Raw genomic sequence first — 16,913 nt, 5'->3', positions numbered from 1 at the left:
TATACAATTTATCACAGATATCTTAGGCTTTTTTTGCTTTCCTCCTCATCTTGTGATGATGGTGTCTCCATCTCCTACAATATAAAAAAAAACAAAGAAAAAAAAAAAATGCATGATCAATGATCACCTATACAAGAATTAAAATACAAACTTAATCAGGGTTAAACGGTACATTTAAACAGTATCTGCACATCGCATTAAAGTTTTATCCTAGGTGGACAGACAACTCCTCATCCTTGTTCAATCCTAACGGATGCATTGTTTCGTATCTAATGATCATTTTTGATTCTAACCGCCTGAGTTCTTTAAGTCTATTTCCACCTCTCTCTGAGATGGGGATTCTCTCTAGTGCACTATATTTTAATAGATTAACATTTTTATCATGTGTTTCTTTAAAATGTCATGCTACTGGGTACTGCTTGTCCTCATTAATAATAGCCCTCCTATAGTCAAGGACACGTTTTTTAACTTGGTGAATGGTGCTCCCAATACAGATTAATGAGCAGGGACACACAAGGGCATATACACAGTAATCCGATTTACAAGTCAGATGTTTATTAATGACAAACGGTTTTTGATTTTTTGATAGCTCAATTTGTTTAACATTAGTACTATATTTACATGCATGCATGATCTGCAGGTGAAAAATCCCTTTATCTGTTGGTCTTAAGTCATCGTTTGTATGGAACTGCTGCATAGCATATCGCTTAACGATGTTCATTTCCTAAATGTAATTTTAGAATTGTCTCCCACATGTTTTTTCAAAGTTTTATCTGTGCCCAAGAGATACAAAATATTCAACACGGCTGCCCGGCCGTGGAAGGCTGCACCATTTCAGCAATTATAATGAAAGGCTGCGCAGGACAGGAACTACGCCGCTACTGCAAGCAGCACAGCGCTTGCGAGGTAATTAGCCAGCACAACAGATGGGGGCACACTGTGTGGTAAATATTTCATTACCGGTACTATTTTTTATGCGGTAAAGTCTAGTAAGAATAACTCAGTAAATATAAGAGGCAGAATCCGTGGTATTAGAGGTTTTAAAAGGCTTTATTCCTATACAAAGGAATACAATTCGAATTGCAGGCTTTCTATTCCATCACCACGAAAGTTCAGGAAGGAAGGGCATACATTATTGACAGATAAGCAGTTTTATAGAAAATGCATTACAGTGAAACAGATGCAAGAGGCGTAACAGCTGATAATACAGATAAACTGTGCATACGTAACTAATAGGGGCGGTCATATGGGCGTAATTTAATAAACGTCATTATACATGATGTCACAAGTGGGTGGATCCATAAAAGAATCCTGCAATGTCAGCAGAAATATTTGGCAGAGATGCGCGCGCAGCCGCATGACGTGTGATTGACGTGCAACTAGAGGGTGAAGGAGACTTGACATTTAGCTCTACATGTGGAGACAGAAGTCTGGGGGTCATGTCAACCTAATCCCAAATTATATCTAATATCCTATGTTTAAAGAACTGTGTTATCCAAAAGGAAAGGTCTCTAGGATAGAATCTATTCTATACTGACTGTTAGTGCGTGTGCAAGCGTCTAAGTGTCTACATGAGATGCGAGGGGGTAGGAATATTCCATGGTAACGGGGGCTATGAATTACTTGCATGTGGACAGCGAGGCCTGGCCCTTTGCACGGTAGCTGGAGGAATGTTTACCTAAACTACTAGACAGGAATGCATCGGATGAGGAGCGGAGCAGATAATCTTGAAGGTGAAATACAGTTTTTGGCAGGCAACAGGCTGGATCAGGCACCGTTAGCCGCGCAGGGAGTAGGACAAAGTTCATGGATACAGATGCAGGCTCAGACTGGAGCTTTCAGAGGCAGAAGGCAGGAAAAGGCTTGATGACAGAATTCAGGGCCTACTCGCCTGAATCTGTAAAATGTGGAAAGTGAACCACATAAAGTCGGTGGCCTTTCATACTTAGGAATGGAATATCTGACCCATTCATGGCGGATCTGAAAGAGGACATGTTGACGGTGGACGCACATGTATTTGCGTCTTCAAAACTGGAACTGGAGGGAACATACATGTACTTATAGCATGCACATGGAGCCGTTGGGGTCTACGATAGGGGACATAACTGATCACAAAATTCATATTTCCTCATTCCCTCCTTGTCCCCTACGGACCCTCAGGAGATATCGATCTTCATCAATCCATCGATCTGTTCATATAGCATAATTTGTTCTTCTTTCTTCTTCCGAGATCTTGAACGAAAACTTGGATGTGGGATACACGATGTGGCACACAGACCACAAATCGCTGGCCCACATTGTAGACATAAGCAGCAACTGAATAGTATGAGAAAGCCAATACCTAGGAAGGATAGGATTCTCCATCCCCAGGCTGACAACACGCTCCAAAACCAACCGGACCAAGTCCAGGTGCCTGGACTCTGGTGTATCTGGCTCACAATCTTATGAAGGCGAGTTATGGCCTTATATACTGACGGCGAATTTTCTGGTATGAAAACGCAGCAACTTGATCCGATGACCCTACAAGCTCCGCCCCTGTCGGCCAGGATGACGTCAAGGACAAGACGATTTTGAAGCACAACAATCCGCATAGCAGACTGCTCTTCTGTTAAATTGCCTAAGGCGGAAGTAGTCTCGTTCACTACTGCTTCAAGGGTTCTAGTTAATCTACGTATCAGCTTACTATTAGTGACTGTACCTATATAGGGAAAGAAACCTTTATTGAAATCTGTATATTGCTCCCATGCTGTTTCAGTATAATCGACAATTGGGAGATCTCTCTGCTGTCTATTGTGTACTAAATGGGTATTTCTATGATAATCAGGAGGAGCTAGGAAAACAGGTGGCAGAAGGAATGCTATGTAACAGGTACCATCCCAATCTAGAGGTAGACGTATATATGCGGTCTGGCCACATATAAAGTAGGAATGGCGGGAAGCTCTAAATGTAGACTTGCCTTGATCACTGAATTTTATTACAGTGGTGCATTTACTATGGCCCATGTGTATGGAACCATTCTTTCTTACACATAATTCCCCTTTTACTGGGAATACTGACATGGCGGGTAAAATTGGTGTGGCTTCAGATTCAACGTTCAGGATCATGAGGTTAAGTGTAAAATTACCTAATCCATATACTTCATTTTCTAAATCAGTTCCTGTTCTTTTGGGAAGTCCCTCCTTGTTAGGGTAGCAGACTTTAAGCAAAACTAGGTTCAGGTTTCCCCATACCCAGTTGTCTTGATAAACTGCGGAATTTGAATCTAGGGAATAAATCAAACTAAACCATGCTCCACAGGAGCCATTGTGTGTGAATGGATAGGGAAAGAGGGGCAAAACTCCCTTATAGTTCTGATAGGGAGGGAGTCGGCCACATATCCAACAATTTGTGGCATTGCTGGTCTGATGGGAATGATGTAACATACTAATGAATGTGTTGTTGCGCAGCGCAAATCTATAGGACAACTCATGCGGAGGTAATTCGCTAAAAGAATGTTCTGCAGTTACATTGTAAACACGCTTAAAAATAGGGTAATACATGTGCAATAGTATGCTGACAATGATGATCAGAAGACTTAGAAAAAACTAAATTAATAATGTTACTGTGCAGTGACTACGAAGTGATTTACAATACGCATGTTTTTTAAGCTGCATCTGTTGATTTCTTTCTCTATTCCGGTCTAGAGGATACATGTCAGAGACAAATTCAACCGATTCACCTTGGAGAGGACTTAAACAATCAAATTGTCTGACTTGCTAGACCTTAACTTTAGTTTGTAAAGTTCAGAGTTTGTTAATTCAGCCAAGGGGAGCTTTGAGTCTGTCTGTGAGGGAACGCAGGGCTGAGCGTTCACACTAGATGGTAGTCCATAAAATTTCTTGATATGACTCGAGTGCAACCACCCTTTGCGTCCCTCAATCTTCACGGCTGACCTCGTAGTTAGTAGAACCAATTTTGGTGATGTCCACCTAGGCTCCAGTTGGGTCTTTCGGTCAAAATTCCTGACCAGCACCAGGTTGCCAGGAACCACGTCATGGGGCTTCACCTCAGTATTATCGGGAAAAGCTGCGGCTACCTGTGAACGACAAGATTGTAGTGCAGACATCAAGGAAGCCAGGTAATCTGTCAGCATATTACAGTCAACATCAGTGATTTTGCGAGGTATAGGCGTCCCCCACATATTTGGTGGTCTACCGAAGATCACCTCGTACGGGGATAGCCCTGTTCGAGAATGTGCTACCATCCTCATGTAAAAGAGCGCAACTGGTAAGGCTACTATCCAATCGACACCTTTTTCTCTACATATTTTGGACAATCTAATTTTCAGAGTTTGATTATGGCGTTCCACGAGACCTGCTGCCTCGGGATGTCAGACACAGTGGAATTTCCATTGGTAGCCTAATAGAAGGGAAACGTGTTTCATTAGTTCGGATGAGAACGGCTGGCCGTTATCTGAGTAGACAACACGTGGTAAACCGTACCGTGGGAAGAATTCTCGAACTAACTGTTTGGCAGTAGTCGGGGCAGTGTAATCTGAAACCGGGTAGGCTTCTGTCCAACGGGAAAGAGCACAGACAACTACGAGAACATATTTGAATCCTCGACATCGTTCCATCTGGATATAATCCATCTGGAGGACTTCAAAAGCATGATCGGGAGTTTGAAATCCACCCTGCTCTACGGGGATGCTTTTACCTGGATTAAACTGACAACATATCATACAGGTACGTACTTTCTGTTTAGCTGCGGCTCGTAAATGTTTGTTAAACCAGATGTGTTGAATGCTGTCTAGCATAGCTTTTTCTCCTAGGTGCGCTGGACTATGTATAGTGTTAATGATGACTTGAACCATGGAGTCGGGAAGAAACCATATAGATTTTTCCTTCGTCATCCATCCTTGATCTGTTTGGATCCCTCCTAATTCAGTCCATTTCTTTATTTCTTCTGGTGTAGCATGTGTCTGTATGTCAATTACATCAAGGGCGGGATCCTTAACTGTCATGCAATGTGTTGGTGTCAGAACTATTGTCTTTGTCACGTCAGTTGTATGAGTCTGATTCTGAGCAGTCTGTTTAGCTGTTCTGTCAGCTAGGTCATTACCCTGAGAAATGATATCGGTAACTTTTGTATGGGCTTTGCATTTCATAATCGATATTGCAGTAGGTAGATGAATCGCGTCTAATAGGGCTTGAATGAGGGGTCCGTGTTGGATGTGGGCACCGTGAGAAGTTAAATAACCTCTCTCTCGCCACAGTACACCGAAGTCATGGACGACTCCGAATGCATAACGTGAATCTGTGTATATGTTGACTTTCTTATTTTTGGCTTGAATACAGGCTTGTGTCAGAGCGATGAGCTCTGCTGCTTGAGCTGACATAGTGTTAATACAATTTGTTTCAATGACTTCAGTGTCTGTTGTGACTGCGTAAGCGGCCACTAACTCTCCTGTACTTGTTCTCATACATGACCCATCTACATACAATGTCAAGTCTGGATCTGACAAAGGGATATCTGTGAAGTCTTGTCTGGGTTTCGTCGTGATAGTAATGACTTCGACACAATCATGTGCCAATGGATCTGTTCCGCCCACTGGTAACAGTGTGGCAGGATTTAACGTATTACAACGTCTGATTTCTATGTGTGGCTGAAACAATGTTAATTCGTAACCCGTGAGTCTCGCTATAGTCAAGTGTTGTGTTTGTGTGCGATTCAAGAGAACCTCTACTGTGTGTGGTACTTGTACTGTCAATTGATGTCCTAACACTATGGCATCGCTTTGTCTGATTGCTAAAGCTGTTGCTGCCACCGATTTCAGGCACGCAGGAAGAGCCTGAGCTACTGGATCTAATGTACTAGAGAAATAAGCACATGGTTTGTGTGATCCTGCTTGTTCCTGAGTGAGTACTGACAAGGCAGTACCTCCGCGTTCTGTAACAAAGAGTGTAAACTGTTTACTGTAACATGGTGTTGCTAAAACAGGTGCTTGGCATAAAGCTTTCTTTAAGCTTTCAAAGGCGTGTGTATGTTCTGGAGTCCAAGGGAGGACAGCCGATGTGGCTGCCTCCTGTGTTGTCAACTGGATAAGTGGTTTTGCTAGAAATGCATATTGAGGGATCCACTGCCTACAGTATGAAGTGAGGCCTATAAAAGCCCGCACCTCCTTTTGTGTCTTGGGTAGTGACATGTTAGCAATTAACTGGATGCGGTCGGGTGTAAGCTGCCTTCCCTCCTTGGACAGCGAGTGCCCAAGGTAAACAACTCGCTGGACACAGAATTGCAGCTTAGAAGGGGACACCTTGTGCCCCTTGTCGGCCAGAAATTTCAAAACCGTCAGTGACGCTGTTTCACATTCAGGTTCGCTTCGGGCGGTGATCAGCAGATCATCGACATATTGAAGCAAGGCAGTGTTAACTGGCATGTGGATACTGTCAAGTTCTCGTTTCAGTGCTTGGCTATAGATGCTGGGGCTTTCTGTAAATCCTTGAGGTGCGCGTGTGAATTTAAAACTTCATCCATTTAAACTGAATCCGAACAGATATTGACTTTCCGGATCGATTGGGACGCTAAAGAAAGCATTCTTGAGATCAATTACAGTGAAAAACGTTGCTTCTGAGTCAATAGCTGTGAGTAATGAGGAGATATCTGGGACCACAGGGTATTGTGGGACAATGCATTTATTTAATTCGCGCAGATCAATAACTAATCGATATACTGGTGGTGCTTTTGGATCCGTTCTTTTAAGAATCGGAATTATCGGGGAATTACATACATTGGAGTCCGTTTCGACAACCACTCCTTGTGCAATGAGCTCGTCAATGATTTGCAGTAAAGCCACTACAGCATCTGGTGGTAACTTGTATTGTCGCATTCGTGGTAGTACTACTCCTGTTTTTAGTGTGACACGATATGGTGTAATATTCATGCAACCAACATCAGTGGGGCCTTGTGCCCATAAATGTGTAGGTAAATTCTGCAGTCGGTGATCCATGTCCCTGGACACGTAGTGACCTTTAAAGTCACGTAAAAATAATCGTACTCCCTCCGGAGAACAACATATAATGGCTCCTAGAGCTTTCAATGTTTTTATACCTAACAAGTTTTCTGGGCATGATTTAGTAAGCAATAAATCTGTAGTACGTGTCAATGGACCAACCGTAAGTGGAAGAGGTTGTGTTACGTCATTGATTATAGGTTTTCCTGAGAATCCAAGGGAAATATTTTGTGAGCCTGAGAGGGGTGCCCCTGGAACTTCACTGCGTCTTATAGTTGTTCTGCTTGCCCCTGTATCAAGTAAAAACTTTCTGTCTTCCCCTAATAGTTCACTATGTACATAAGGTCCCTCTTGGTCTACAGGAACCTCAATAAGGGGTAAGCCAACTTCCCTCTCTAGGCTATTTCATGTGTATCGCTGATAATCGGGATAATCTGTTTGTGCATACTGATACATCTGTTGTGTTGTTGCTTGTGTTGCAGCAATAGGCTGCGCTTGTGGTGGTGCTACGATCTGTTGTGGAGCTGCCTGTTGCGGAGCTAGTTGTTGCGGAGCTAACCTAGGTTGTGCATACTGAGGGATTTGTTGTTGATTCTGATCCTGTCTAGGTGGACGTGGTCTTTCCTGGGTTCTACCTGTGGCAATATTATGTTTCAGGACTGGACAATCGTGTGTATAATGACCTTGTTGTTTACAATAGTTGCATGTCCCTTTCGTTGGACCTGCGGAATCACCCTTTTGATGACCATCGGCTGGAACTGACTGTGCAACAAGCATTTTCATTTTTGTATCTTTCATACGTCTTTGTTCATGTTCTTGTTCTTCTCTAATTCTATTGTGGTGATATTGTAACATCTGTAACATCTGTGATGGGGTATTACCTTGCCAGGTACTTTCGAATTTCAATACTCTTTTCTTGACTTGCAGCAGAGAATTTTCAACTAATTTTGTCACAAACAGATGTGGATATGACTCACTACTGGCTTTTATGCCACTATTTATACTAAAACATTTTTCAAATCGGGAATAGAAATCACTAGTGTCTTCATCTGGCTTTTGTTTACAGGCTGATATTGCACCCCTTTTTCGTAGTTAATAAACGTGGCAGTACCTGCACTAGTAATCCTGGTAGTGCTGTAGTCTTTTCCCCAAGCCCTGCTCCTGCAGCTCGTGCCCTTTCTTCGTTTTCTAATGCTATCCAATCTATCTTTTGGTCTCCCACCTCCCATTCCTTTTCTTTGAGTTTCTCATAAACACCGGCGGGTAATAGGACTTTTAGTATTTTCATAATGTCGGGGTAGGTATACTCTCCCATGAGTAACATGTCTTTTATTTCACGGTGGAAACCTGCTGGATCCTTGTCATGGCTGGGTACTACTTTCTTCATTTCTAATAATTCCAATTTAGTTATAGGCGTGTATACAAACACGCGTGTAAAGTTATTACCGTCACCTCTGATTGGGTGTACTTCGCGTAACGGGTTCTGTCTATCTATGTGATACATTTTTCTTCCCATGATGGGAACTGGAACGTGTTCTGGGCATACGAAAGTTAAATATTGGTTTCGAAATTCTAGAATTTCTTTAATCAAATCGGTACCTGACCCTCTCCATATATTCGTGAGTAGTTCTGTCAATATGTCAGGTAAGGGTCCTGGATCGGAGTGTTGGCTTTTATATAATATAAGGAGGTGTTGAATCATGTATATACTAGCTAAACGCTGTTCGTATGGGTCAAGATTCAGAAACGTGTGTGCAAGTACATCATCATTGTATTCGCTGGGACTGTCAGCCCATTGTACTGCTGACCTGGCTAATTCTTGTTCGTCCATGGATTCGAGCATGTGGTACCCCCTTCGATCTCGGAGTAATTTATCAGCGGCTTGGAATAGGTGTTCAGGGGATCTGGTATTTAACATAGGGGTTTGAAAATGTCTATTATATTCTGGACGTATCGGACGTATCGGATCATTAAAACCTCTAGTATTATTATGGGCTCTTCCTCTACCTACATAAGCTATCGTTTCTAATTGTTCTGATTCTTGCTCCCCGTCTTCTTCTGATTCTACTCTGTCTGTTTCTCGTCTTTCTTTATGTATTCGTTCTACTTCCTTGCGGATCTTTCGACACATGGCGATTACACACGCCTGTCTATCATGTTTCTCTTCTGATATGTTCTGACCCCATTTGGCAAGTCTTTGCATGGTTTCGTGATCTGCCCCAGGCCTGTCTTGATTCCTGATTACGCAATTTATGAAGAAACGTAGTAGTTGTCTTTGGACATCCACTTTCTGGTATTCCATAGCTTCGTTAATACTTTCTGGACCTCGCCCTGTTTGGACAAAGCGATATATATTGTCTAGGTGTTCAACCATTCCTGGTATCGTTGTTAAATATAATGTAGCTCGTCGTATACGTAGTGATGATATGAGCAATTTGTCCTGTCTACCTGGCACTGGATCGTATCTACAATCCACAAGTTGTTCTTTAAACATGTCGGATGTCGCTAGTTGAGGTGTACGTTGGAGTGCTAAATCTCTAAGGGTCTGTTTATTTCGCGGCGGGGTGGCAAACATGTCTGTCGTACCTCCTGTAGCACCATCTGAGGTGCTGGGCAAGAAAGGATTCGTTGGACGTAGGATAGAAATTGTAGATGCGGGAAAAACTGTAGAAACGGACGGACCTGTTGGGACTTGCGTAGGAGTTTGTTGTTGCGGGGGTACAGACGGATGCTCTTGGTGTTGAACACCATCGGCAAGCGGTGTGCGGGGTATGGCATTAGCATACTCGGGAGATACGTCATCTAAATAGGAGGAAAGAAAAACGTCCTTTGCTGTTTTGGGATGTGTTTTGGGATGTGCTTTTATCGGGAGCAGTGGAGGAGTCAAGTCTTTTGGTATTTCCGGGGTAGCCTTAGGTAACCCTTCGGCCAGAAGAGGATACATACCATTCATAAGAGTGTTTCTTTGCCTATCTACTTGTTCTGATTTTACTCGGGTACCTTCCTCAAGTAATAGATTTTCTCGGGTTTTATTTGAATTCTCTCTACCTTTCTCTTCCTGTCTGAGCGCTTTTTCTGTACGTCTATATGATTCTTTACGCCATAATTCAATGGCATCTTTCTGTGACTGTCTGGCTTTCTTTTTCCATAATTCTTCTTCTACTCTCATGATGCAATCTGCATCCCAGGTCCCCGCTGCGGGCCATCTCTGACTCTCTGGTAACTCTTTGGTGTAGTCCACCCATAAATCAAGAAATAATATGGCATCTAGGCCATGCTTATGATACATAAAGTACCCTGGAGTGTCCCTAGGTGGGATGGGAACAGCTTCTTCGAGTACCCCTTTTCTAGTTTTGATCTGTCTTAATTTCGAAAAGAGCGGCATTTTTAGACCTTATTACTAGAACACACTTTATACAAAAAACACAATAATGTACAGTCATTCACACCACAATATATAGAACGTATTAAAACATTTAACACTTAACAGTTTTAACGAACGATGATAACTAATAGAAAACTAGTTACTGACATAATACCGACATTAGATAATACTTATTTATATGCAAGACATACTAGATATACTGCTAAACAGTACAGATACACTGCTGAAACAGTGCAGACCGGATTTGTGTACCCAAACCCGTCTTGACCGGCACAGACTATGTGCACGTTAAATGCCTCCCCGGTAATGGTACTCACCGGGTAGCTCGGAACGGAAGGCCTCGGAAACGGAACTGAAACTGGACTGGACTACTCGACTCGACTGGATTCGGGACTTCGGAACCTGGCGGGCCTCTGTATACCTCGGATCTTGCTCTCTCAGCTAGGCTCTGGTCGGGATACTTCGCACTTCTCACCGCCTCGTCTGGGTGTTGATCGCAGCCTCAGTCGCCTCCGCTTGGCCGGAGGGAGATACAGGAAATCCTGCAGGTACGCGTTTTTGTCCGTTCAGCTGTGGCAGGAGACCGGGCCTACAACGCACCGCCGGCGCGTGAGATGAGAAAGTGTCCCTGTTCGGGCGCCAATTTATGTTGTAAATATTTCATTACCGGTACTATTTTTTATGCGGTAAAGTCTAGTAAGAATAACTCAGTAAATATAAGAGGCAGAATCCGTGGTATTAGAGGTTTTAAAAGGCTTTATTCCTATACAAAGGAATACAATTCGAATTGCAGGCTTTCTATTCCATCACCACGAAAGTTCAGGAAGGAAGGGCATACATTATTGACAGATAAGCAGTTTTATAGAAAATGCATTACAGTGAAACAGATGCAAGAGGCGTAACAGCTGATAATACAGATAAACTGTGCATACGTAACTAATAGGGGCGGTCATATGGGCGTAATTTAATAAACGTCATTATACATGATGTCACAAGTGGGTGGATCCATAAAAGAATCCTGCAATGTCAGCAGAAATATTTGGCAGAGATGCGCGCGCAGCCGCATGACGTGTGATTGACGTGCAACTAGAGGGTGAAGGAGACTTGACATTTAGCTCTACATGTGGAGACAGAAGTCTGGGGGTCATGTCAACCTAATCCCAAATTATATCTAATATCCTATGTTTAAAGAACTGTGTTATCCAAAAGGAAAGGTCTCTAGGATAGAATCTATTCTATACTGACTGTTAGTGCGTGTGCAAGCGTCTAAGTGTCTACATGAGATGCGAGGGGGTAGGAATATTCCATGGTAACGGGGGCTATGAATTACTTGCATGTGGACAGCGAGGCCTGGCCCTTTGCACGGTAGCTGGAGGAATGTTTACCTAAACTACTAGACAGGAATGCATCGGATGAGGAGCGGAGCAGATAATCTTGAAGGTGAAATACAGTTTTTGGCAGGCAACAGGCTGGATCAGGCACCGTTAGCCGCGCAGGGAGTAGGACAAAGTTCATGGATACAGATGCAGGCTCAGACTGGAGCTTTCAGAGGCAGAAGGCAGGAAAAGGCTTGATGACAGAATTCAGGGCCTACTCGCCTGAATCTGTAAAATGTGGAAAGTGAACCACATAAAGTCGGTGGCCTTTCATACTTAGGAATGGAATATCTGACCCATTCATGGCGGATCTGAAAGAGGACATGTTGACAGTGGACGCACATGTATTTGCGTCTTCAAAACTGGAACTGGAGGGAACATACATGTACTTATAGCATGCACATGGAGCCATTGGGGTCTACGATAGGGGACATAACTGATCACGAAATTCATATTTCCTCAACTAGAGTGCGAAATAATACTTTTAAAAGACACAACACAGAACCTACAAAGGGAATAACTATTCTTCGATCCCAGCATGCATTGTACTATGCTATTGCACTTACCAAAATCCACTGCGGGTTTTAGAATGAACTTTACAAAGGTTTAAAGGGGACTGAAGCCATCTGTGTGGTCTAGTGTCCATGAAGAAGAGGCTGCCTGCCTTGAAACGCGTCGGACTGGTTACCCTAACTGAAAATGCTGGCTCTCCTGTGTTAATAAAGCCTCACGGCTTTGCAAGCGATGTCGAGTGCGCCTTCAAAACCCCTGGGGCTTTGAAATACAAAATATTCAACACGGCTGCCCGGCCGTGGAAGGCTGCACCATTTCAGCAATTATAATGAAAGGCTGCGCAGGACAGGAACTACGCCGCTACTGCAAGCAGCACAGCGCTTGCGAGGTAATTAGCCAGCACACAGATGGGGGCACACTGGAGTGCGAAATAATACTTTTAAAAGACACAACACAGAACCTACAAAGGGAATAACTATTCTTCGATCCCAGCATGCATTGTACTATACGATTGCACTTACCAAAATCCACTGCGGGTTTTAGCATGAACTTTACAAAGGTTTAAAGGGGACTGAAGCCATCTGTGTGGTCTAGTGTCCATGAAGAAGAGGCTGCCCGCCTTGAAACGCGTCGGACTGGTTACCCTAACTGAAAATGCTGGCTCTCCTGTGTTAATAAAGCCTCACGGCTTTGCAAGCGATGTCGAGTGCGCCTTCAAAACCCCTGGGGCTTTGAAATACAAAATATTCAACACGGCTGCCCGGCCGTGGAAGGCTGCACCATTTCAGCAATTATAATGAAAGGCTGCGCAGGACAGGAACTACGCCGCTACTGCAAGCAGCACAGCGCTTGCGAGGTAATTAGCCAGCACAACAGATGGGGCCACACTGGAGTGCGAAATAATACTTTTAAAAGACACAACACAGAACCTACAAAGGGAATAACTATTCTTCGATCCCAGCATGCATTGTACTATACTATTTCACTTACCAAAATCCACTGAGGGTTTTAGCATGAACTTTACAAAGGTTTAAAGGGGACTGAAGCCATCTGTGTGGTCTAGTGTCCATGAAGAAGAGGCTGCCCGCCTTGAAACGCGTCGGACTGGTTACCCTAACTGAAAATGCTTGCTCTCCTGTGTTAATAAAGCCTCACGGCTTTGCAAGCGATGTCGAGTGCGCCTTCAAAACCCCTGGGGCTTTGAAATACAATATATATATATATATATATATATATATATATATATATATATATATATATCCCAAATACAGTTCCACCAGGCAGCCGAACACAACAGTGGGTGCATCCGTGGACAGCAGGTGAGTCCGTCGTGTTACACAACAACCACAAGAAGTGGAGCACTCCGGGTATCTTGAGAAACGGTTTAGTATCGCAAATGCATTTTGATTTGTTATCTTCTTCAGTGCTAAAACCATTTAAAATTTCACTCAGCTTTCAGTCCTTACTCACAAACACTCCATTGGTGGGGCAAGAACCAATCAGAAACAACCCATTTCGCATCGGCATGAATAACAGGTAATCGGGGCCTCAATGTCCCATGATTCACAATTTTTCAATTTGCGTTATTGAAGTCTTTTGTGGCCTTTGTCATTTTGCCCAATTTGGTGTCGTCTCATGTGGGTAGCCACTATTTTGTTGTTTGGAAGCTGAGCTATTCCCCTCACCAACCGCTGGTTTTCTATCGCACATACACCTGTGGGTGTCCCTCATATGGTCGAGGCACCCCAGACTCCATAGTCGGCGCCCTTGCAGGACTACAGGCGCAGGCAGTGGCGGTTCAGACACGCCAACATCATCCCAAACACTGTACCAACAGGCGGTCGAACACAACAGCGGGTGCAACAACCCCAAGAAGCGGAGCACTCCGGGGATCTTGAGAAACGATTTATTATCGCAAATGCATTGTGGTTTGTTACCTTCTTCAGTGCTGAAACCATTTAAAATTGTGCTTCCCACATACCTCTGTTTGCATGGACAGATCAGACGATATATTGCAAAATTAGAGTGGCAATTTAGCAGTTTTGGGATTGTTCTCTTCTTTTGAATTGCTGGGATCTCATACTCCCTCATTTTCTGTCTGCATGCCTTGCATCGTGTAAAATAAACAAATACTGTTACCATCTTCATAATATTGGGAGAATTAGCATAGTGACTATGTACTAACGGGTCCCTAAGTGAGTCACTTTTTTTTAGGTAACCTGGGGTGATGAAGCTAATCATGAGCTTATCACCTGGTCAGTTTGTAGAATATGCCAATTCTGAGTATGTGGAAGTGAACTAGTGGAAACATTGAGAATTAGCCAGGCCACATTGTCTTCCTGCAAGCCCATGTCTCATATCATTTTCAATCAACAACTGCTGTTGCTGTACTTTCTGTACCTTTGCCACTGCCTGGTTCAAGACTATCGGTGAGTACCCTCATGCTCGGAAGCTTGACAGGGTTTCTTACTCAGCCTGGGCATGATCATTCTCTGAGAAGCAGTTGCTCTTAATGTGCAATAGTTTCCCATATGGGATACTGTTGATGAGGATAAGTGGATGATGGCTGCTGGCATGTATAACAAGGAATTTCCCATGGTTGGCTTCCTTTAAAATGTTATCTGTAATCTGTCATCTTTTACATAGACTGTCAGATCTAAAAAGGGTACTATGGTCTCACTTATTAGGCTAGCAAAATGAAGATTAAGAGAGTTGTTATTCAGTTTGTCTATATATTCCTCAGCTGCCTGTCGTGTGCCCCTCCATACTATAAACAAATCGTCAATATAGTGTGCCCAAAGGTCCACGCTATCAACCCAATTGTCATTTTCTTCTGCCCATGCTTATCTCATCATATATCTATATATGGTCACCAGTAGGTAGTTGTAGTTAGGATGTAGTTTCATAGGAAGAACATTTTTCAATTGCCAATAACTTTGCTGTCATTTGACAATTTTGCAAATTTTTCAAAACTAGTTTGGTACTCACTACAGCTACTATCTTGAACATTTTTAGGTGATCTGTGAAGCAGGGGGTGAGAAGAAATGGGGAACTGCTGAATGGAATTCCACTAAATTTGGCAGAAGTGTAGTTGTTGGTCCAGAAAGCAACCCTTTTGTAAATTGGTGTAAATATCTTCAGTATTGCAGAGTGATTTAAAGAAATTTCCAATTGTATATCTGGGTGTGCAGAGGATCTGCGACCCCTTCTTATCTCATGCTGAGATTTGGCTGGCTGCCAAAACTTTAAGCCAGGAAGTGTTGGCAGCCATCTTGGGACTCTGCTCGGACCGAGTCCCAGATTTCTTTTTTTAAGTAAGTAAAGGGGAAGGGACCAAGCAGGGCCCAAAAAAGCATATGTTTTTTAAAATTTTAGGCGGGATCCATGGATCCCTCTGAAAATAAAAAAAATGACGTGAAGGCTCCAATGCTTCGTTAATTAACAGCCTCCGGGACATTTTTTAAATAAGGGAGGGTGCACATTGGCTTCCCCTCCTGGGGCTTTATATTGCCCTGGGAACCACCACCTCCCCAGGGCTTTGATTACAAATGCATGTGGGAGAGGCCAGTATGGCCTCCCCCGCTGCCCTGGGAACCACCAGTTTCCCAGAGCTTATTTATTTATAAATGGGGGCCTCTCTGACCCCCATAGCCCTGGGGACTGCCACCTCCCTGGGGCTTTAATATAAAACAATGTGGGGGGGCCGAATGAACCCAACATAGCCCAGGGTCTCCCCCTCCCCGGGGCTCCAACTTAAATGAATGGGAGGCCACACAGACCCCCGAGCCCTGAGGACCTCAACCTCCCTTGGGCTTTAATTTTAAACAAACAATGCAGGGGACAGCACAGACCCCTTGCTGCACCTGGGGTTGCCACCTCTCCGGGTCTTTAACTTTAATGAATGGGGAGCTGCACAGACCCCCCCAGCCCCGAGGACTGCCACCCCCCCCAGGCTTTTTCTCAAATTGAATGCAGGCGAGCCACGCGGACCCCCTACAGCCCCAGGGACAACCTCCTCCCTGGGGCACAATCTAAAAAAAGGAGGAGGACCACGTGGCCCCCCTCCTGGAGCCATAGATGACCTGGAGACCAGCACCCCTCAGGGCCGGCTCTTGCTATGTCCCAGGGTTCCCACCCCCGGGACATAGCTGTTTGTTATGGCTTGTGAGGAGCTTTACTGTTTCTGTCAAGCAACAGTAAACTGTGCTCCGCTTCCAGCAAGCAAGAACATTAAGAATGCTCTTGGTTGCTGGAAGCAGAGCAACATTTCTTTTACACAGAGGGAGCTGCATGTTCAGCAACTTCCTATGTTTAAAAGCAAAGCCAGCTCCCACAGGAAGTGGTGAGTGGTCAGGGACTGAGGGGGCCTTCAGGCTCCTCCTGCAGTCCCCATCAGTGGTAAGTTGGTGCCCAGGGTGGGACCAGGGCATCTACAATAGAGGCCGATCCCTGAGGGATGGGGTCCATGTGGAGAAATCGGCCCGGGAGGAGGGCGGCTCGGCCCCCCTCCCCATTCAGAAAAGGCCTGGCCCTGGGGAATGGGATCCCTGGGTTCAAAATAGGCCCAGGAAAAGGGGGCCATGCCCCCTCCCCTGATAAATAAAAAAACACCTGCAAGCCGCCAGAGGCCCTGCCCCCATTCACCACC

Source organism: Triturus cristatus, chromosome 8 (assembly GCF_964204655.1).
Source record: "Triturus cristatus chromosome 8, aTriCri1.1, whole genome shotgun sequence".
Lineage (NCBI taxonomy): Eukaryota > Metazoa > Chordata > Amphibia > Caudata > Salamandridae > Triturus > Triturus cristatus.
Note: the sequence above shows the minus strand (reverse complement) of the source record.